The sequence below is a fragment of the Rhinatrema bivittatum genome, chromosome 2 (genome assembly GCF_901001135.1).
Source record: "Rhinatrema bivittatum chromosome 2, aRhiBiv1.1, whole genome shotgun sequence".
NCBI lineage: Eukaryota > Metazoa > Chordata > Amphibia > Gymnophiona > Rhinatrematidae > Rhinatrema > Rhinatrema bivittatum.
In genome coordinates, this window is record NC_042616.1 from 235,267,787 (window position 1) to 235,290,642 (window position 22,856).

The window sequence follows — 22,856 nt, forward strand, 5'->3', positions numbered from 1 at the left end:
GTTTCATTGCAAACAACTGACTTTTTGGAAACTAAGGACTTGTTGGATGCTCACTGATCTTGTTTCTACAAGAAACATGGCACAGAAACAACTTGAGTGACATTGCTTGACAGTCTTTACAGAGACTGAAATCGAGGGAAGCATGCAATATGTATTTTATTAGATTATCCTACCACTTTCAATATGATCAACCATAATTAGCCATTAGACAAACTGAAGGCGATAGACTTTTATAGTATGGTATTGCTGACCAAGAGAGTTCAAAAAGTATTTGTCAGTAAATTTCACTCATCGTCATTCGCCATAGTTCTTCCTATCCTGTGTGAGTCCCTCAGGATTCAATACTTTCTCCAACTCTTTTTAATATTAATTTTTGACTCTTCTCTCTTGATTTTCAACATTTTACTTTTCCAGACAATTTTCAAATTGCTTTTCCTGTCATCAACAAGGATTTATGAAAGAAAAAAAGGTTTAGGTTTTGTTTAAAAAAGGTGGTGAACTGTTGTTTACACTGGAAGTTAAAAGTGAATGCTAGGAGAACTTGTTGTAGTAGATGAGCAAAACAGATCCAAAATCTGTAGTTGCATGTGTTTTTTCTATTCTGTACCTGTGTAGTTTTAGTTTAAGGGTACAGCTTGATTCAGATCTGAGTATGAAATCTTATGATCTGAGTCATGCAGTCAATATTATAAAATATCATATAAAATGTCTATGTTTTATCTTCTCATTAGCTGGCTACAGTGGACCAGTCTATAGTTATTTCTAGCCTGACTACTGTAATGTCATCCTGTCAGGGGATCGTAAAGAAACTGTCAAAGAGAATACAACTGATTCAAAAGATGGCAGCAAAAGTGGTATGAGGTTTGCAATTTGGAGGTAGATTTTAAATGCTTTGCGCATGCAGAAAGGGGCACATATGCACGTAAGTGGGAAGTGCAGGAGCTGCGTGAATTTTTAAACAGCCGGGAAGTATGTGCGTCCAAAAAAAAGGGGTGGAAAAGGGGTGTTCCAGAGGCAGGGCCAGCACTGACACATGTAACCCCTAATTTTCCTCAGGTAGCATGTGTATGTTACACACCCACCTCCTAACAACTCACCCCGAATCAAAGTTTCCCCATACAATGGTCCATATATTGAGTGTCAGACTGAGCCTTATAAAGAGGTTCTCTCTCTCAGATATGCATGTAAAGGCTGCAGACATATGTGTGTGTGAAGGGTATTTTAAAACCTGCGTGCATACTTTATCAAATAACGCATTTCTTTGTGCCTGGCAAGATGGGTGTACACACAGCCCTTTAAAATCTACCCGATACTGATTAGAGGAGGGAATAGAATAAAATGTGTTTTGTTTTTTTGTTTCTTTTGGGGGGCTCTTTCCCCATGAAATTTGTTTCATGCAATGTTCCCTCTACCCAGGTCCTTGGGGATTCGCAGAGAAGGCCTAGTTGCTGTCCCAAGCCAGGGTTTTGTATGGTGCTTAAGTCGATGTCACAGTGACCTATTGTGACCTAGGCCTACACAAGTCTGAGGCTTTGGAGTATGCCAAAGCTGAAGCCTTTGCTATGCGTAAGCCTAGGCCATGTTAGTTTGCTGCAACTTTTGCCTAGACCCTACACAAGGCCCAGGCATGGAGGCTTGAACATGATGCCTAGGCTCAGGACTGAGGCTATGGTCTGGTCAGATGGTCGGATCCAGAAGCCTGGGCCTTGGCCTAGGGTTAGGCAGGCCATGGCCCAAAACTTAGGCTTTAGTGCTCCTCTTTGTTGTTTTCTTTCTTTGGCTCTTCTTTGCCAACTGATGTCATCTGCTACTGCCATACAGCAAAATGGTGTCCTCTGCTGGGAAGGATGTGCTGGAGTTCATTAACTCGGCACAATGACCCCAGCAGATGGTGTCAATTGGCAAAGAAGAGCCAAAGAAAGAAGACGCCAAAGAGGAGCTCCAAGGCCTGGGCCTGATCCTTGGCCAAGGCTCAGGGTCTCTTCTGGATCCAGATTGAGGCTCCAGCATTGGGATTGGGCCAGGACATGGTGTTAGATGTGGTTAATATGGGTGGGGAGTCATTGGGAGATTTCCCAGGCTTGGACCTTTGTTTGGCTCTCAGCTTAGGACCTGGATTTGGGCCAGTGTAGGCCGAGACTCTGACTTCATGCTTGGGTGTAGACCTGGACCACTGCTTTGAGTCTCGAATTACTCTCTAGGTGAGGCCCTGGCCTTAGGCCTAGGCCTAGGTCTGACCAGTGACCTTTTTTTTTATTTTAAATAGGTTTTCAAACTAAATGTGATTCCAACAAAATTTCATGAGAATTTAACTCATTCTGTTTTGAAAAAAATCCAAAACAAAATGGGAAATTTTGTTTCGTTTCCAATTTCATTTCTCTCGAATGCATATCCCTAATGCTGATCATATTATGCCAATGTTGGAAAAATTACATTGGCTTCCAATATAATTTTGTATGAAATTTAAAATTCTTATGATATGTTTTAAAATGTTGCATGAAAAGGACCCTAGTTATTTGGCTAACAGGTTGCCTAGTTATATCCCGGGATGTATACTGAGTTTTTCTCCGAACCAGCTGCTGTATATTTCTGGGAAAGGTAAAGCTCAGTGAAATTTAGTAGCAAAAGATCCTTCTCTATAGCAATACCCCTTCTATGGAATAGTCTGCCAGGTGAGATCTGTATGTTAAGTGGTTATACCTAATTCTGTAGAAAAAACTTAAAACTGTATTTAAAGTTCAAGGTTCTTATTGAAAATATTGTTTTTTACGTTACGTTATGCTTTACACTCCTTGTTATTTGTAAACTGGGTTGATGTGATGCCTATCATGAAACTCGGTATAACAAAAACAATAAATAAATAAATAAAATAAATAAAACCTGATTATTTTGTACCTGCTTTAAAATGAAAATGTGATTTTTTTTTTTAATTTGTTTATATGGAACTTGGGGCTGAGAGAGAGGTTGTTGTTTTAGGGGATGTTGATATATTTTGGCCTGCTGATTGGGCATGTTTTTGTTTCCTTGTAATCCACCTTGTGCATTTTCTAAGAACTAATGGAATATGACATGAAAATAAATAATCAATCAATCAATAAATTGATTTTTCATGTAGTTACTTTATCTAGGGATGGGCTTACAGAGGCTAATATTCAAAGGCATTTAGCCAACTAACTCACAAATTATCTGGCTAAATGTCAAGTGTTCAATATCACTAGAACCTATCCAGCTAAAATTTAGCTGGATAACTCATTATCCAGCTAAAAATTACCCGAATAAGTAAAGAGTGCTTCACAGTAACATAGTAACATACTGTAGTAATGATGGCAGAGAAAGACCAAATGGTCCATCCAGTCTGCCCAGCATGCTTCTTCTGTTAGTAACTGTCGTTCCGTGCAGGTGAGATGTTTACGCCTTATGTAAGGGAAGTCATATTTAAAATCAGACATTGCTGTTTGAACATGCTTTGCTCTTGGACTTGGCTGTAGAAGCTGTTTCCCTGATGTTTCCGTATCAGTACACCAGAGTGTAAAGGTCAGAGCCCAGCATTGGCTGTGATCTGAATCCTATTTCCCATTCCCTCCTCATATCCCCATCCCCCACCATCAAAGCAGAGAGCAATGTTGCAGTTGCATCAAAAGCATCATGGCAAACTGATGAATGGTAGCAGTCCCCATGCCTTCTGTTAAGGGTAGTAACTGTCACTCCATGCTGGTTATGGTTACCCCCATGCAAATTGTCTTAATTTCCTACTTCTAATCTTTAGGGATCCATATTGTTTATCCCATGCTCTTTTGATTCTGTTTACTGTTTTTGTCCTCACCACCTCTTCGAGAAGGGCATTCCAGGCATCCACCACCCTCTCTGAAGAATTCTTTCCTGTCGTTGGTTCTGAGTCCCAGGTGAGTCCCAGGGCAGGGATGAGTTGACCTGGAAAGTTATCCAGCTAACTCCAATATTAGGAACTAGCCAAAAAAAAAAACCAAAAACATTTTGGCTAACCCAAGCTGTGCCCTGCAGTAGGTCTAAAGTTTTCTGTGAATGTGTTCCCAGATAATTTTAGCCTTATCTGGCTGTATTCAAAAGTGGTGATGGCCTTTCAAAGAATGTGGTACGCATGCCTATCGACCTAATTCTCAGCCCTTCCATCACTGGAAATAAAAGTGCCCTGCTGGACAAAATTCCCCACCATCCCCCCACCTCTCCAAGTTTATTTAAAAGTAAAAGAATGATGGGTCAGTGCTGGCCTTGCACATCCCTCAACTCCCAGCCTGTTTAGGAAAAATCCTATACCAATGCCTCCACCTCTCTTTCATTCCCCTCCCTACCCCGACCCTAAGCTTTCCACCCACCTGGTACCTTTGAAAACCCCTTTCTGCAGTGGGGTCATGGTAAACTACTATCCCGGTGGCTATGACTGCTGGACTGGAAGATGCACCACCAGCGTTGCTGTCAGAAGCATCTGTTATGTTTTCACCATTGCTGTTGGAGCAACGTTGGAAGCGTATAAGATCACCATGCACTGCGATCCCAGCACAGGAAGGGATCAACAATGGTACCAGGTTGGTGGGAGGGTCAGGGTTAGATTGGGGGGGGGGAAGGATAGGAGAGGACAGGGGAGGGGGGAGGATTGATGCTGACCCCTCATAGTTTTATTTTGAAATAATATATTTTGTTTATATTGAGTGAAGGGCTGGGAATTGGACCTAGAGGCTTATGTGCCACAATTTTATTAAAGGCTATCACCACTTAACCGGCTGCGCATTCTTTTGAATATAGATGGTTAAGATTATCCAGTTTTCTTTAGCTGGATAACTTTTAACCTAACTGGTGATATTTAAAGATAGACGATTAGGTTAGGTAAAATTAGTTGGATAAACGTATTTGGATATATTCAGTGGGTTGTTTATCCTGTTGAATATCCAGGACAATTTATCTCTCAGACTTTATTCTAATTTTCAAAAAGCATGCAAATTAGGGGTTAATGAGCTCCCTCAGAGTTATCATCCTAATCCTAATCATACAATGATCCACTATTTATCATGTGTATACTAGTGGAAACAATTTATTACCACCAACCAAACTCCCATTAAACACTGATTGTCACCATTAAAAAAGGCATCAGCAGGCAGGAACAATTTGTGGCCTGCATGGAGAAGTTCTGGCTGCTACAGAAAGAAATGCTGCAGAAAGCAGACAGAGAGAAAGAGCAAGAAAAGAAAGACACAGAGGAGGGGGAGGCAAAGCAAGAGATTGAAAGAAGAGGCATGCAGGTCACCACTTTGCCAGTTTTAGGCTCTGGACCATTCTGCTGGCCTTTCTACAGAGGTAAGTAATCATTGAGCCATTCTATAAGGTTATTATTTTATGAGGTTGTTAAGGTTAACAACAGTCTTTCAACAAACAGACTTCATGACATGCTTGATCTCGTTACGCTCCTGAGATCATTACATTTTCTTGACTCAGAATTTTCAAAGCACTGTGGCTTACTATGTCTGTAGTTGATGGAATGGAACAAACCTTTGCATGCAATGAATGCCATACAAAGACAATGTATTAATTGTATCAAATATTTTACTCAGAGGCTACAATGGCAGCAACTCTAAAGGGATTTCCAAGCCATAGCCATTTTAAGTAACGTGATGGATACAATCAGTTGCACACATGAATGTGCAAGTAGTATGTGAAGTGAACATGAAAGCTCTGAATCTGGAGGCTAGGCACTTGGGGTCCTGTCATTATTCTTTATCCGGCAGCACTACATCCTCTTTGGATATTATGAGTTGGATCATTACGGAGAATGGCTGCTGGTTGAGTATTCTTTTTTTTATGCCAATGCTTAACTCATACACACTGCCCCTCCCTGGTCTCCCACACATTCCAGGGATACCTTATCATAAAGTAGGGAAGAAAACACAAGAAAGGAAAAATGGGTAGCATGGGCAAAACCATTATGAGGACAGCAACATAGAACTACCACCCATTAAGGACTTCTTCACATGGTCCTGGGGAACAGGGATTGTTAGAATTCCTCCACTGCTGATAACCACATCAACTCCTCATGAGGTTCTGTTGCTTAAGGACAATCTCTCTGACTTCTGCAAGCTGTTCCCTGTTTCTAGGTGACACAGGATATGGATGTTGACCCAGGCTCCTCTTTCTTTTAGCTTCTCCAAGGATTCTGATAGTCACATCTGCTTGTTGTCATCAAGTGTACATTTTGGACTGTTGAAAAGTCAGTTCAGAGGTATAGATCATTTCAGGGGTACCTTATAGCTGTTACTGGAAATATAAAAAAATGGACTACCACAAATAATAACAGCTGAGGTTAGCAAGGCAAGTGTTGAAGGGATTAAAGTGCAAGATATGTCAGATAAAAAAAAATATAGGAAATAGCAGTCAAAAGCAGAAGACACATAAGGGTCTATTATCAAGAAGCAGTAGTGTGACTAACCTAGCTGGCCAAAATACAGCTCACTAAGTTAATTTGATTTTCAGATGAATATAGCCAACTAGATTTCAGATTTATGGAGCTCAATCATGGCCATCTCAATTTAGTTGGCTAGTGCAGAAATTCAGAATCAGCTAGCTAAGAACTCTCCTACCCACCACAATTAAATTTAAAATGCAGGTCCATGGATCTCTGCCTCTTCCCCAATATCCTTATTTAGGGGCCAATTTACTAAGCCACAGGAAAACATCACTAGTAACACTGTTCAACAAATCCTGTGGCTTTTTTGCATGTTGCCAAGGCATGACATTTTGTGCACTCTCAGCTATGGCAATGTATGATGGTGGCCTCCCATCCCAGGGCCACCATTTTTAAAGTGGCCTTGTCCAAAAATCCCTGAAGGTCTAGTAGTCAATTACCATATCCCCTACCAGGATCTACATTTTAAATAAAGTGCCCTTCCATGATAAAGCTCCATCTCCATTCCCATCACATATTGGGGTCCAGGTCACATAGGCACCCTGGCAAATCCCTGTTGGTTAGTGGGGGTAAGAATGATCCCTGTCACTCCTGCCCTTACTGATGTCATTTTTTTAAATTGTATCAGCTGACCCCCAAATCTTCCACCTGTCCAGCAAGGGAGATGGAATATCATATTTGAGAGTCAAGTTTGTCGATTATTTGTAGTCTTGTTAACATAATCATAGAACTAGAAGCCATCATGGCAGAGGTGAAGGGCAGGCAATAAGTGCTTTTAAATTAATTAATTAATTAATTTGCATACAATATAATTATAATCTTCAAGGCTTGATGTAATATTTAATGTTTAAAATATTATAGACCGCATTATTTAAAATTCTAAACAGGTTACAAAAGGATGTTCATAAAATACATGAACCCACAGACTAATGGAATAGAAGCATTTCTCAATGGAAAGTAAGTTCTAGATCAATGAGGTGTAGACTCTGGAGTAACATAAGGAAATATTTATTCATAGAAAGGGTGGTGGACTGGATACATGGAGCACATTCTTAGTGAAACAGAGGTAGGGGAAGTCAAAATGACAACAGAATTGATGAAAGCATGGATTAGCACAGAGGATGCTTAGATATGAGGGTGTAAGAGTAAATCCTGAAATTAGGTAGACTCTATCATAGTAAATCAGGAATGGGCAGGGTAGATAGGCCTTGACTATACCTGCCATCATCTTCTGCTTTTATATTTTTCTTAAATTTATAAGAAACTAATCTTACAATACAATTCTGATTTTATAGTGATTCAATAATTACATTTTGGGGTAAATTTTAAAAGCCCTGCTGGATTTACGCGCGCAGGGGACTTGTGCGCCAGCGCGCCTATGTTGCATAGGCCGCCGGTGCGAGCATGTCCCGGGGCTTTGCTTGGGGGGCGTGTCGGGGGCAGCGCGGCATTTGGGGGCATTCCGGGGGCGGGGCCGTGGGCATGGTGCCGGCCTGGGGGCTTTCCGGGGGCATGGCCGAGGTCTCCAAAGCAGCCCCCGAGCCGTAGAATGGCGCGCTGGCAGCCAGCCGGCGCGCACAAGTTTCAGGCATAACTTTTTCGACAAAGGTAGGGGGTATTTAGTTAGGGATGGGGGTGGGTTAGATAGGGGAAGGGAGGGGAAGCCAGGGGGGGCCAGAAAATAAGTTCCCTTCAAGGCCGCTCCAATTTCGGAGCGGCCTTGAAGGGAACGGGGAAAGCCATTGGGGCTCCCCTCAGGCTTGGCATGTGCAAGGTGCACCTGTGCACCCCCTTGCGCGTGCTGACCCTAGATTTTATAACATGCGCGTGGCAGCGCACGCATGTTATAACATCAGGCGTAGATTTGTTTGCGCGAACAAATCTACGCCCGCACATATGTTTTAAGATCTACCCCTTTGTAAGATGATTTTTTTTGTCAAAATGTCATGAATGCATAGCAGGTTAAACATTCTCATATGTTTAATGTTTAAATTACAAGCGAATTGCCTCTATTCTTTTGCTTATAATTTTCCATCTACTGTATATCTTAAACTATGCTATATTTAAAACACAATGTGGAACAATACAGTATTATAATGTAAGCAAAATAATATTCTTTTAGGGGGTAATTTTTAAAAGTAAAACAGTTTTACTGCATTAATGCACTTTTTGAACATTAACCTGGAGGTAAAGTATGTATGGAAGTGATTTCGTACAAACTTTTACTCAAAAGAGCACTCCCAGGAGTGGAGTTGGGGTAGAGAAACCCTTTATGCATATACTTTCAATTTATAAATCTATATGTACGCATTTCCACCTGCTTCCAAGCAGGCATAAATGCAGGTGAGTATACCATGCAGAGTTCTCCTTGTACCTACTAATATTCAAAGTAGATTTATATGCATATGTCCACTTTGAAAATTAGGGTAGAAATTTGCATGCATTTTCTACATGTGGGATGTTATAAAAATTCCAGCTTCTAGCTAGAATTTCAAAACCATTTTCACATGTAAGTAGGATAGTGTAAATTTATGCCAGGAGATGCACAGATTATAAAATACCGTGTAATTAGTAGAATGGATATGCAGTCAATCAAAATGATTGACATGTGAGATAAGGATGATGTCAACCAATCAGTGTTTACTTCTATTCTAGACCCAGTCCATGCCCTCTCTATTCTTCTCCCACTCCCATAGAAGTGCATTGGCATAGCCTCGCCCATACCAAGTCATGTCACTTCCAGTCCCAAACCATACCCAGAGCCGACTTCAAACCATGCCATGCCTGCCTCAAAACATGCCCCTTATGATATCAACAGAAATGTCCACTGACATCACTAGAAATCCAACTGAACCATGCCCAAACCCCACCCCACAAAATATGCCCCTAGAATGTCATAAAAAATAGCTCTGTCACTTTTGATGATAACAAAATAAATAGACGCTGTCTGATTTTTTATTACATCACTAGAAGTTGAAACCGTTGCTACCAGGGATGGTAATACATCCAGAAAGAGGAGTTCCTGACCCTGGAATTCCAAGTTAATATGTATGACATAGCAGGAAGCTTTCTCAGTGAAAGGGAAAAATCCCTCCCCTCCTCCCCTCTCTCTTTTCAGGAGGCTTCAGTATAAATGTGCATGTACAATGAGCCTGCCAGTCAGGCCTTCAGAGTGAAGTTTGAGCAAATCTATAGTATTTATTTATTTATTTATTTATTTGCTTTTATATACCAACATTCGATCGAGATATCACATCGATTTACATATAACTGAGAGAATAGGGCAAGGTCTGCCTATTTTACATTGTAACATGGTAACTTGTCTAAGATCTAAAGAGATGAATATATATTGTAACATTTATAACAACATTTAAAATAACATCTATAAATACATTTATGATATATTCATATAATAAGAAGACATTACATTGTAATGAGGTAATTTGTAAAATTATGACATTTTACATTGTAACGAAGTAACTTATATTAGGGCTGGAGAGAAACATTTCTAGGGTGAAATGAGAATATTGCTAGGGGTGGTAGTATTGGCTGAGGAATTAGGTAGGGGCTTCGGGGTGCTAGCAGGGGGGGTGGGGGGCAAGGGTGGGGAGGGAAGGGATTGTACCGGGGGGAGTGGGCAGGCAGGGAGAATTATTTAGAGTTGGCGATGATAGCGAGGAGGGCTTCATATTAGAGTTAGTGTTGAACTCGGGGAGGGGGTTAAGTGTCTGGTGGGAAGGTTTTTCTGAATAGCCACGTTTTGAGTTGTTTTTTGAAAGCTTGGGTGGAAGGTTCATTTCTAAGGGGGGGTGGGAGGGAGTTCCATAGTGTTGGGCCTGCTACTGATATGGCTCGTTTGAGGGTGGATGTGAGGAGTGCTGTTTTGGAGTTGGGAATGGTGAGGAGGCCAGCATTTGAGGACCTTAGGTTTCTCTGTGTGGAGTATGGGAGTAATGTAGTGTTTAGCCAGTTCATTTTGTTGTTGTTTTTTTTTTTTTGTGGATGAGGGTGAGGGTTTTGTATTGGATTCTCTGTCTGATGGGCAGCCAGTGAAGTTCTTTTAGTGTAGGTGTGATGTGATTGCATTTTTTTATGTTTGTGATGGTCCTGGCAGCAGCGTTTTGCAGAACCTGAAGGGGTTTGATGTGGGTTTTGGGGAGGCCAAGGAGTAATGTGTTGCAGTAGTCGAGTTTTGAAAAGATTATTGATTGTAGGACTGTTCGAAAATCCTGAGCGTGAAGAAGGGGTTTGAGTGTTTTTAGTGTTTGCAGTTTGAAGAATCCATCTTTTATCATGTTAGTGATGTGTTGTTTGAGGTTGAGTTGGTTGTCAATAGTCACACCTAGGTTACTTGTTGATGGTGTGAGTTGCACCCTTAGGTTTTTCGTGGTGTCGTTGCTGAGTGGAGTAGAGGGGCGGTCATTGGGTATATGAAGGATTTCAGTTTTGGATTGGTTGAAGCAGAGTGATAATTGTGACAGCAAATGAGTTATATTTTAACTAAGTTTATTCCATTTGTCCAGGGTGTATTCGATGGATTTGGTTATAGGGAGTAATATTTGTATGTCATCTGCGTATACAAAATAAGTACACAAAAAGAGTGATTAATAGCAGGCTATGGAGGACTAGAAATTTAGATAAATAAAGTGAATAAAACAAGTTTTTAGTTTTAAATACAGACCACTGGATTTACAGCTGTACATAAAAACTATACATGGGGAGCTTTTTTCTATTATGACCTAAGTGCAATAGGAAGTTTTCCTCTTTTTCAGGCTGCTAAAAAAAATCAAATGAGTAACTGAATATAGACCAAGATGCTTATTCTTTATATAGGCCTGCTAGGACACATTTTGAAAGAAACAAAATGATCATGTCGGACATGGATTCACAAGGGCAGGCCAATTTGGTTGACATGTCCACATTGTACAATTATAAGGGCAGCTAAAAATACATTTGTAGCACCTACACAGTGTAAAAAAGAATAATTTAAAATTCAAGAAAAAAAAGGCTGGGTTGCGATGGTAACAGCAAACCATATAGTTCATATAGGTATGTTCGAACATATACAATCAGATGTAGACATAAACCATGTGATAGGCTAGCGGTCATGTACAAAAACATCCCTGAGAGAAAGATAATAACTGCTCATGAAAGCTTTAGCATTGCAATTCTAAGAATAAAAATGAATCTGTATGAAACCCCTAAAAGTTAGAAAATAGAAAGCAAGCAGCAGCCAACATTAAAGAAGAATCGTAAACATTCCTTCAATCTTGCAGACCTCGACACTGACTGAAAAGGTTACCCAATCATTCAAATAGTCCATGTGAACAATGATATTTATTATTTATTTATCTTTTGCCTATAGCAAAATAGTGCTAGGCTAAGTTCAACAAAGTAAATCAAGGAAAACAATACATAAAATATAATCTATAAAATAAAATCAACATAGTGATAAAACAACTGATGTATGTTTTTTGTGTCTTATTTAATTGTGGTAGCAAATGAATGTTATGCGTGGCAGTCTGCGAGCCATCTCCGTGTCCCACCACCCATACAACTTCGCCTGCTTAGCTATGTAGGCTCGTTCCACTGTGCTCCTCCTGCCCACGGTGGGCCCAGCATGGTTAGTTCTCCAAAGCATAGTGGAAGGCTGAGCCACGCCCCTCCTTCAGTGAGGACGCATTTAGGGCTACTGCATGGCCAACACTAGTCCCGCCTCCTAGGAGCTTCAACAATTCCCTCTCCATGGACAAGAAAGTATAAAACTCTGTGTTCAAACTGTCCATTAGCCAATCCCCTATGTGATGGAGAAGGTAGGCCAAGTTATTTAGTTTAATATAAGCGAGCCACATCCCACCTTTCCTCCAGGGCTTCCTCAATGTTTGCTGTGCAATTCTGTGCTTCTTCCATTTCCAGAAAAACTGACAAATGAGAGTCCAAATGAGACACTTCTTTCCTAGTTAGAGGTAGCTGCTTAACCTATGTTTCTAACTCTGCTCAGGCCATAGGGTTATCCTCAAGTTAGCCGGTTAGCATAACCGGCTAACTTTAAGATAACGGGTATATCCACTGAATAAACCCCTCTATTTAGCTGGATATGTTTACAGGTAACTAGGTGAGCTGCGCAGCAGCTGAAAATGGACCTCAACATTTTCTGCTGTTTTACAAACCAAGACATCATTGTATTGCAGGTAATATTAACACAGTAATCAATGATTGAATTCCAGGATAATATGAGTAGAGAGGCTTCTATGGCTTTGCATTTCAAATACCAAAATATACAAACAGAGTTAGCCACTACTGTCATGATTGAGGAAATGTTTGTGACCACCTGTGTTTATTTTTTATTTTTTTTAAATATTAGACCATGAAAATGATATAACAATGCAACCATCCAAAAGAAATAAAATACAGTGAGAGCTTCACAGAAAGGGAACCTACGTACACTGACACAGTAGAGGAAGAATATGAAAGCATATTTTTTGATGATAACTGTGTTTCAGAGGGGTTGGTAAATAATTGTGTATTAGACCCCCTCTGAAAATGCACCTGTAGAAAATGAACTGGTGAATTATTTGCAGTTTGTGAGAAAGTGGAACCCTGAGTTAAATTTAATGGAATGATTTATTCAGAGGAATTTTGATTTATTAATATCGAGAGAATAGCCTCACTCAGAGATGTGCATGAGTCCCTGTTTTATTGTAACTTTTTTTCTACGCCTGCTGTTAATTGGTTTCTCCCCTTGTTCATTGTAAACCGGTTCGATAAGACTTGTCTTGAGCATCGGTATATTAAAAGAACTTAAATAAATAAATAAATAAATAAATAAGTTCCAGATAAGTTAAGCTACAGATTTATACCCAATGTTTATATGTAGATGCACCTTCATTCTACAGGTTTTCATAATTCTATGTAACTATTTGGGAAAGTTAAAACTTCAGGCTCTGGATGCTGATGATTTCTTAGACCTGGTTAGTAAACTCCTGCAGAGTTATAGCCAAATACATGTCAATGAGACATTCCATGTTGTTGTACTTGTGATAAGAAACAGGGGAGGAGGTGCACTATTTATCCAGTCAAATTATACATAAAAATAGAATGTATTAAATAGATGTTATTTATTTATTTTTATTTATTTAGAGTTTCTTCTATACCGATAGCCATTTGCACATCGTATTGGTTTATATACAACTAAGAACTGTTGAGCATGGCCCTTACATTTGAATAATAAGGGTAGCAGTCTGTGCTTCATGAGGAGCCTCCCAGTCCTCTTGACATTGGTAAAACACACAGATGCAGAACTGTTACATGGTGCTAAAAAACTGCACACAGAGCTGGGGTGGTTAGAACATTACAAGGTTATGCTCACAGATGTGGCAACAGTATTTGGGGATGAACATATGGGTCGTGCTTTATACAAAGGCCTGGAGTTGTTTTAAAACAAATGACCGGTCTGAATTCTCTAAAACGGTTTCCATGCTGCTGCATGATGACCATTTCTATAGCATATTTGATATAAAAACGTTCTATGGTGCGCAAAACGTCTGTAATTTTTGCAAGCTGCCCAGTTACAATTAAAATTGCACATTATGGTACTGTCTTTGTTTGACTGCAGCAAGTATAGGCAATGTCGCTGTAAAACACAGATGTCCTAAATGCAGACTGCGTTGTCATTCTAAGGAATATTTAGACAGGCATACATCTCTGGCATTCAAAAAATAACTTGAGTGCTTGTCTAAAACACTGTTGACTAGATTTTAAAAGCCCTATGCACATAAATCCTGGGGTTTATGCCCATGGCCAGGGCCTTGCACGCACCAGGTGAATTTTCAAAGGGGCCTGGCCATGGGCATAAACCTCGATATGCGCACAAATGCCGGGCTTCCTGGAAAGGGCGGGCCAGGGGGGCAGGGCGGAGTGGGGTGGGATGGAGGCCAGCTGGGACAGTGACCATTAGCCACTGGCTCGGGGAAGCATGCACCGGCCAGCTGCCAGCAAGCGTAAATTACTTCTGCTTCCAAGGAACAGCATGTAATACAACAAAAAAATTAAGGCCAGGTAGGTTAGTTTTAGGGGGTAGGGAGGAGAGGGAAAGAGGAAGGAAGGTTAGGCAGGTGGTTAGAGAAGTTCCCTCCCAATCCGCTCCTTAATTGGAGCAGACTGAGAAAGAACTGGGGAACGGCAGAATGCGTCGCTGCGTGGAGTTTGCATTAATTCTCCCCCCCTTGCATGTGCCGCCTGCACACATGCATGCAGATTATAAAATCTGGCGCGCATGTACACGAGGCCCATGGATTTTATAACATGCGCGTGCTGGCGCTAGCGTGTCCATGTGTGCATGCACACCTTTTAAAATCTACCCCTGTGTGAGAAATGTGAAACATATGTGGACAAACATAACTGTAAGGGCAGTCAATATATGCTGTGCTGTGAACCCTTGACAACGGATGTCAAACTCTTGTTTTTATGGGTCCTGTTGGTAAAACCCAAATATCTGAAAAATATATTTTTTTCTATTGTGAATGTATGCAAGAAATAGGCAGGCATGTTCCCAATTACATCTAATGTATGCAAGAAACAGGCAGACATGTTCCCAATTACATATATGCAACAGACTTAAACAACAAAAGAAAATGGGAATTCAAAAGCCTCGAGAGTCTTTCTGGGTTTGCTAAGCTCTTTTTATACAGAAAGTTCAAAGAATACATTTTCATAGAACATAATTCCAAAAGCTATGATAGTTACTTTGTAGTTAGTTAACTATTAAAGGAAAAGATGGATATAGTGTTGCTAGCTCAGGTTGTAAGCTATTACAAATTACAATCGAAAACCTGGGTATATGGTTTACAGACTTTTTAAATTTCCTTGCCAAGAAGCTTAGCAAACTTCCAAAAGCCCTGGGAATTCAAGGCTGTAAGAGCAATTTTCCCCATTTTTTAAATATTCAGAATAATCAAAATTACGAGGGCCCTATACCGGGTGTTGAACATTATGGAGTTGGGAACATGATGTCTGGAGAAAAAGAGGACATTTTACAATGACTCATGGGCAACCAATATAACACCTTTGATTTACAAATTGATCCCTGGATTCATCATTCTGCTGTAAGTATAGCGGATTGATGAACCACAAAAAAAAAAGTGGCGGGGGTGATAGTGAGCAGGCAGCCACATCACAGTGATGCATTTTCGCCTGCTGCAGTTGCAACCACACTGCACACTATCGCACCCGTAGTGCCAATGAAATAGCTGTAGCTATTTCTGGTGCTAATGCAGGCTATAATGTGTGAAACATTATCGCCCGCAGCACTACAGGGGGATCCATATTTTCCTAAACCCTGCCTAAACCTCTCCCAAACTCCTCCCCTTTCCCTAATGCACATTTTCGATTCACGAAGAGGTACTTATCTTGTGCATTAGGGTGTTATCGCGATAATGGCCCATCACATTTGAAAAATGACCCTGAAAGTTTGCTTTTTATTGCCAACAGGATGTGAACATTTTGAGGCAGATCTGTTTTCCGTACTGAACTGAAATTATTAAAATGACAGAGATTATTGTTGAAGAGCAAAATGATGAATCTAAAATCATAACAAACAGTATAGACCCATTCTGGTGCATTACACTTGCATCTGTGTGTATGGCTGTGTATAGGTTTATGTTTCTAGAACCCAAGCACTCATGTTTCTAGAACCCACAGCACTCATTCTTCCAGATAACTATCATTGAATTACAAAGAGATATTGGTTTGGGATGTGCAGTCACTTGAAATGAATAGGTAAAACACAATGAATGAGTCCAAATTAATTTCATTCATGGGCCCCCAAAATGAATGGAGGGGATCTTTGAATGAAACAAAAAATATGTTTCATTCGTTTATGTATCCCAGTGATGTCTACGGCCCATTGAAATCTATGTCTGTGTACTGCTGAGCAAAAATACAACTGGTAACAGTTAGGGATGTGCATCAGGGATGGATATGTTTGATTTTCATATTTGTCGGGACCCAAATCCGTTACATCCATTTTCGGGGGACCCCGATTTGTCCATTAGTTATGTATGGTATTCGTTTCCCATTAAAGTTAAAAAAAAAAAAGAAAATCCCAACCCTTTAAATTTAATTAACTACAACCCCCCACCCTCCTGACCCCCCAAGACTTGCCAAAAGTCCCTGGTGGTCCAGCGGGGGTCCTGGAGCGATCTCCTGTACTCGGGCCGTCGGCTGCCGGTATTCAAAATAGCGCCGATAGCCTTTTCCCTTACTATGTCACAGGGGCTACCGGTGCTATTGGTCAGCCCATGTCACATGGTAGGAGCAATGGACGGCTGGCACCATCTTGTGCTCCTACCATGTGACAGGGGCCGACCAATGGCACCGGTACCCCTGTGACATAGTAAGAGCAAAGGCTATCGGCGCCATTTTGAATACCAGCAGCCGATGGCCCGAGTGCAAGAGATCGCTCCAGGACTCCTGCTGGACCACCAGGGACTTTTGTCAAGTCTTGGGGGGGAAGAAGGGTGGGAGTTTTATTCATTACTGATATGTTGCATTCATGGGGGTTTGCCATACGTTTCAGAACCCCACAAATGCAAGAATAGGGACCTATAAGTTGCGGATTGCGCATTCATTCAAAACAAATGCACATCCCTAGTAACAGTAGCAACCAACAATTGCCTGTGTGACCTCACAGTATTGTCAGAGCTGAGCCAGGACAAGTAGGCAAAGAAATTATACCAAGGTGCTGCATCTTTTTAAATGGCCTTTAGCTGCTATCCAGATCATGTGACACTGAGCTACTCCCACTGTAAAGTCTGAAAATATGCAAGAAACAGTCTGTATTTGCTCTCTAACTGTTAATAGAGAAGGATGTGGTTGTAGAAGTTGTCATAGAGTTTTAAAAAATAGTTTAGAAACTTTTAGATTTCGAATTGGTAAAGGATTGCTTCTGATTTTCTCTCTGGTCTTACCCACTGTACCAGAAAGACAGAAGCAGTACACTGCTGCTGATTTTAATTTTTCTGAGAGATGGTCAGGGTAGGAGACAGTGTGGAGATATTTGCAGTGCTAGTAATTATTTGCTTTGAGATGAGCACAGTACATTGACAGACTGAAGAGAAGAATATTCTTGCCAGGCTACCATTCACTTTTGGTTCTGTTTAACTGTTTTTGTTTTCTGTGTGGAATCTGTCAGTACTAAGTACAGACAGCACAGTACACATATACTATATGTGCACCTGTGTGTGTGTGTGACAGACTATTCTCTGTACAATGAGTAGTTCTGTGAGTGGGGGTACAATTACAGTATCAAGAAATAAATTCATTTGTAATTTCTAAACCCCCAGTAGATAGTGCATGTCAACATATTCCATCATGTCAAGAAAAGGGAGAGGAGGGAATTGCAGCCTTGACAGGGGTAGAGGAATTTGTAAAAGTCCAGACCACTCTAGTAGCAGCAATTAAAAAGACATAGTCCTGCCCCCAAATTGAAAAGAGACTTTTTTAGCTATAGAATGGCAGGATTAGAAAGCACTGGCAGCTCAAGGCAGAAGTAGTAGAAATTTGGAGAGCATGTGCCACCATTTCTATATTATTTTAGAAGAAAGGTAAAAGGAGGGAGAACAATCCAAGGTTTGCATTAGCAGTGCAGAGGAAGCAGAAGTGCAATGACCAAAACCAGCACTCCTTTATGGTTACTGCTTCTGAAGCAGTGAAGGCAGCATTTTCACCAACTGAATCTGAGGAATAATCTTGTCTGGGATTCTTTGAATCAGAACTTGAAGAGCTAGTAGCTGAAGAAAGTTTGGGAAGATTATTCAATAGTGTCTTAGCCTCCAGTTTGGTGATGGGGGAGATAGATGTTACTGACAGTGGTGAGAAAAAACCAGACAGCACAGGTAGAGAATGTGAGAATGCCCCTGGTATTCTTCCTCAGCATCTACCTTCAAGCTCAACTCCAGTGCAGCATTAGCCACCAAGGATATAGAGAAGGTATTGCAGAAATAATTATTGATCTAGAAGCACTTTAAAGTGAGGGAGGACCCACATTTTGCTCAGTGTATTTACTACAGGAAGAATATTGTTGTGTTCGTTCTCTTATCACCCCTCGCTCCACCCTCTCTACCTGGGATGCGACTCCCTTTGGCTCTGACGGACAGTGCAGCCGCGGCTTCTCTCTGCCTCCATGATCCCAGTTCCCCCAGGCTGGCCTGATGCTACGGATCCGCCATGTTCAAGGTGACGTAAGGAAGCATGCGCACATGTGCTCCAGACTTTGTACCAGCAAGGGCGCGAACCTCGGGGGTGTCCCCCCCGTAGTGATGTCATCCATTTGTTCTTTAAAAGGTCTTTGTTTGCTAATCTCTAACGAGTTAGCAAGGAACTCCAATGGGACTTGCTTTGGCAGTCCACGATACTTGCACCAACGATCTGAGTCAGCCGGGGAACCCATCCCCACTGCTCGGCCTTTTAAAACTTATCAGGAGTACCCGCTCCATGGGGGCTCCACTCTCTCTTCTTGATTTCAGATTGCCAGAACACTCAGAAGACTCCTCTTTGCCTGGAGGCGATCGCGGACATGAACACAGTGAGTTCTATAACATAGGAATTGGTACTCGCTCCACCAGGGCCTACATTCCTATTTGCTCTGAAGACTCCCTTCCGTCCAAGACGTTATCGCAGGTACAGAGATCTAGAGTTACATTGGCAAGATTACAGATAGGAACTGGTACTCGCTCCACGAGGGCCCATGTTCCTAGAATCTTATACAGCTATTGTGAGTTCTTATTACAGACTGTTTGTGGGAACCAGTGCTCGCCTACGGCTGCTGTTCCTGCATGTACTGAAGACTCTCTGTGGCATAGAGACCATTGCAGACATCTACTATTGTAAGTGTACCATCTTGTATCCAGAATACCCTGTCTACTCACTACTTCTAGTCTCTATCTACAGCTCAGTGACCCAGAGATTATATTCCAGTATCAGAAGGACTTCAGCCTTGCCGGACACTATGACTCACTACTGCTAGCCCTGGTGGTCCAGCTTCTAGTCTAATAAAGAACCATTGTGTTTATCTCATATTCTAGCCTAGTCGGTGGTCCCTCTCAGGATCTCCTCCTGGGGGCGCTGTCATCTGACATCGACCCAGGGATTCACCATTTCCTCCAAGTGGTCATTCCTTTCACTATTGCCACCTTGTGGGAGCCAACCACTACAGTCCACTAACTCCACTCACGGAAGTATTATATAGACAACTACTCTTTCTCTGAGACTTGCCAGCAGCTTATATATATATACAGATTGCTACTCCGTAGCGGGGGGCATGATAGATTGCTATCTCAGTAGCAAAGTACTATATACCTATTGCCAACTCCTCTCTCTTGGAGAGTTGATCCATAACAGATTACTATTCCTTAACAGATTGGTAACAGCTTGCTATTCCTTCCTTACAGGAGTATCTACAACAGTTCGCTAACAGATCTACAGATAGTTAACTCCTCCCCTCTGGAGGAACAGGTCATGTCATATCTCTACTCCTTCCCCTTTCAGGAGAACAGCAGAACAGCTTGCCAACTCCACCCTCCTGGCGGAGTGAGTGACAGCAGATTACTAACTCCTCCCCTCTGGAGGAAGGCGAGCATAACAGATTACTAGCTCCTGAAGGAGGTTGAGTTAGCACACAAGAGATTGCTAACTCCGCACCTCAGGAGAAGGAGAGCACAACAAATATCAGGCAAGGGATGCAAGTGGGGCATCCAAAAAACATTAGTATGCAATATCACTTGCAGAAGCTGCTTCCTTTAGAATTGGCATCAGGAGAGGGTTACAGTATTAGCCTGGGGACCCCTTCTGTTACTCAAAATAAAAGCTAGAAGAAAGGGGTTGAAAAGGGAAAGAATTTTCCAAGCTAATTCCATGGCCTTTTCCACCAGTCAGGTGGCAGGTCAGCAGCCCCTTTTAATGCATAATCAATAGCAAGCCACTATAGAGGAAATTGAGTTGTGTTCCATAGCACTGTCATGGGGAAAGAGGCAGGCAGTATCTAAAGTAGTACTGAGGAGCACTAGGGAAATGATTGCCCCTGATGACCAGCCCCTGCAGGTAGTAGAAAATGTGGGATTTAAGCATCTGCTTCATGTGTTAGCACCAAATTGTAAAGTCTTTCTAGGACTACATTTAGTATGAAGGTCATCCCCAGTCTGTACCACTAGTGCCATAATTGTTTACAGCTGCAGCTGACTAAGGCAGACAAAAGTAGGATGCATTTCAACAGAGATATTTGGACCAGCATGAATGATATGTTTGCTTACATCTCTTGATAGTACACATGGGGGACCAGGCTGAGGCAGAGGCAGGCAGCAGCTCTAGCAAGGATGGAAAATCAGGGTGCAGGTGGAATTTTCTGCACACCCAATTGATATTTTCCATATCTTGGCGCAATATTCTATCCACACAGTCTCAAAGAGCATTATGGATGAGAGGATTGGAAGTGTGACTGTGGAATAATTGTTATGGTCCCCTGATGCATGCAGCTGGGGTCTGCCGAAACATTGCAGCGTTAGGTATTTTCTAGATAAACAGTATACCATCGGGGTCTGAAATGAATTTGACATTCTGATACCTTGGAGGCAGCTTTGAAATGTATTGCGTGGAATGTGGTCATTCAGGCAGGTTTATTTATGTTGCAACTATGGTAAAGGCACATTTTACAAGTAAGGGGGATCCAGAGGCTGTGGGCAGGTGTCCACTGGACCAGAGGGATCTTGTTGTGTGGAAGGGGATTCTAGGGGGGGGGATAGAATGAAGGGTGGGGGCCACAGCCTCCTGGCCTTTGGAGGCTGGAATTTTTGAATGAAAGAGAGGGGTCGAGGTGGGGGGGCAGGGCTTCTGTCTTCTCAAAAACAGTTTATTTTTTGTTTATCTTCACTACTAAGGGACACTTGAAAGGATGGCAGGGGTGGGTGGGACAGGGGCTTTATGCAGACCCCTGGAAGTTTTTCATTACTTGGGGGTGGGCATGGGTGCAACCGGATATCCTTTAATATCCCAGTTTCTGAATTGTAGCTAATTTTAATTCAAACAACGTGGTTTGCAAATTGTTCAGCAAGCTGCAATGTTTGATTAGCATAGTTTAGGGTAGTAATGAGCTTATGAGCATGCATTTCCATGTTAATGAGCTCATTTTAATATGTGTAGTGCCAGGGCTCAAATTATGTGAGGTAATGGAAATACCTTGTGTTATTCCCATGTTAGGCCATTAACCATGCAAAAAATTGTATTTTTCTGGCTGTAAATGCCCTAAAGTAGCTCAATGAATGAGGTCCTTAGCTGGATATTATTATCCTCACCCCATTATGCCTCCATTTTATCCAACTAAATTTTAGCCAGATAATGACATTTATCTAAAATGTAGCCATATAAGTGACTAAATATTCAAAAAAACCTGCCATTTAGCTGGATAATTTGTGATTTACCTGGCTAAATGCCTTTGAATATTGACCCCATACAGATTATGCTAGCTTAAAGTTGACTCTGTTTCTTGTTACTGGTTAGGGGTGACAATCTTCCGATGTTATCATCCAATATAAATTCTGCTGTCTTACTACAAACAACTGACTCATCTTCAGAGCTATGTGCAGGAATTTTCCCTCTTTTATAAACGGATAGATAGATAAATATGAGAAAAGACTTGCATTTTATTACCATAGCAGGTCTTGTTCCAGACAAAGGATAACAGTAATAACAGAACTAAAATTAACACAGAGCTTAACAGGTTCATTTAATTATATCTTCTTTCTACTAAAGAAGTGGTATATAAACAGAACAAATAAAAGATTTATATGGGGAATAACAGACAAAGATCCTAAAGATAGTAACAGTATATACAAGAGAGAGTCAATAAAATAGAGAACATTTAAGCATGGCATTGATACAATGCAAGGTGTCTGCCCCTATCTCTTAGTGCCAGGCCCGGGCTGCAGCCCTCTTCACCTCAGCCATGGCAGGCAGCTTCCGCCATGGTCCTGCCATTTCCCGACTACCTGGCTCAACTCGGGACAGTCCTCCACTCTCTCTTCCACGGCAGGGAATGCCACCGCACTGACCATTCCACCATCCTCTCCACTTACCTCCAATCCATGGCAAGGGAACGCCGCCACGCCGACCACGTCGCTGCAGCCTTCCTCCTTGGCCCCTGCTCCTAGGCACGCACCAGTGTCAGGGATTTAAAGGGGCCGCAGTGGGAAAAGCTCCTGCAGCCCCTAGTGATGACATCAGCTGCCCTGGGTATATAAGGCAAGCTCTGACAGTAGAGTTTGCCTTAGCAACAAGTCTCCTCGCTATTGTCTGCTTGAGTTCCAGAGTTCCTGTTCCTGTTCCTGTGTTCCTGTACCTGCATCCGTCCCCTGTTCCTGCTCCTGCTCCTGCTCCG

The 22,856-nt window shown here is 41.7% G+C and overlaps 1 protein-coding gene across 5 annotated transcripts in view; it reads right to left on the bottom strand.

Annotated features, from left to right (window-relative positions):
• ZNF385D (zinc finger protein 385D) overlaps positions 1-22,856 on the bottom strand; it is a 931,570-nt gene that overhangs the window by 463,917 nt on the left and 444,797 nt on the right. The gene's annotated exons all lie outside the window — the stretch shown is intronic.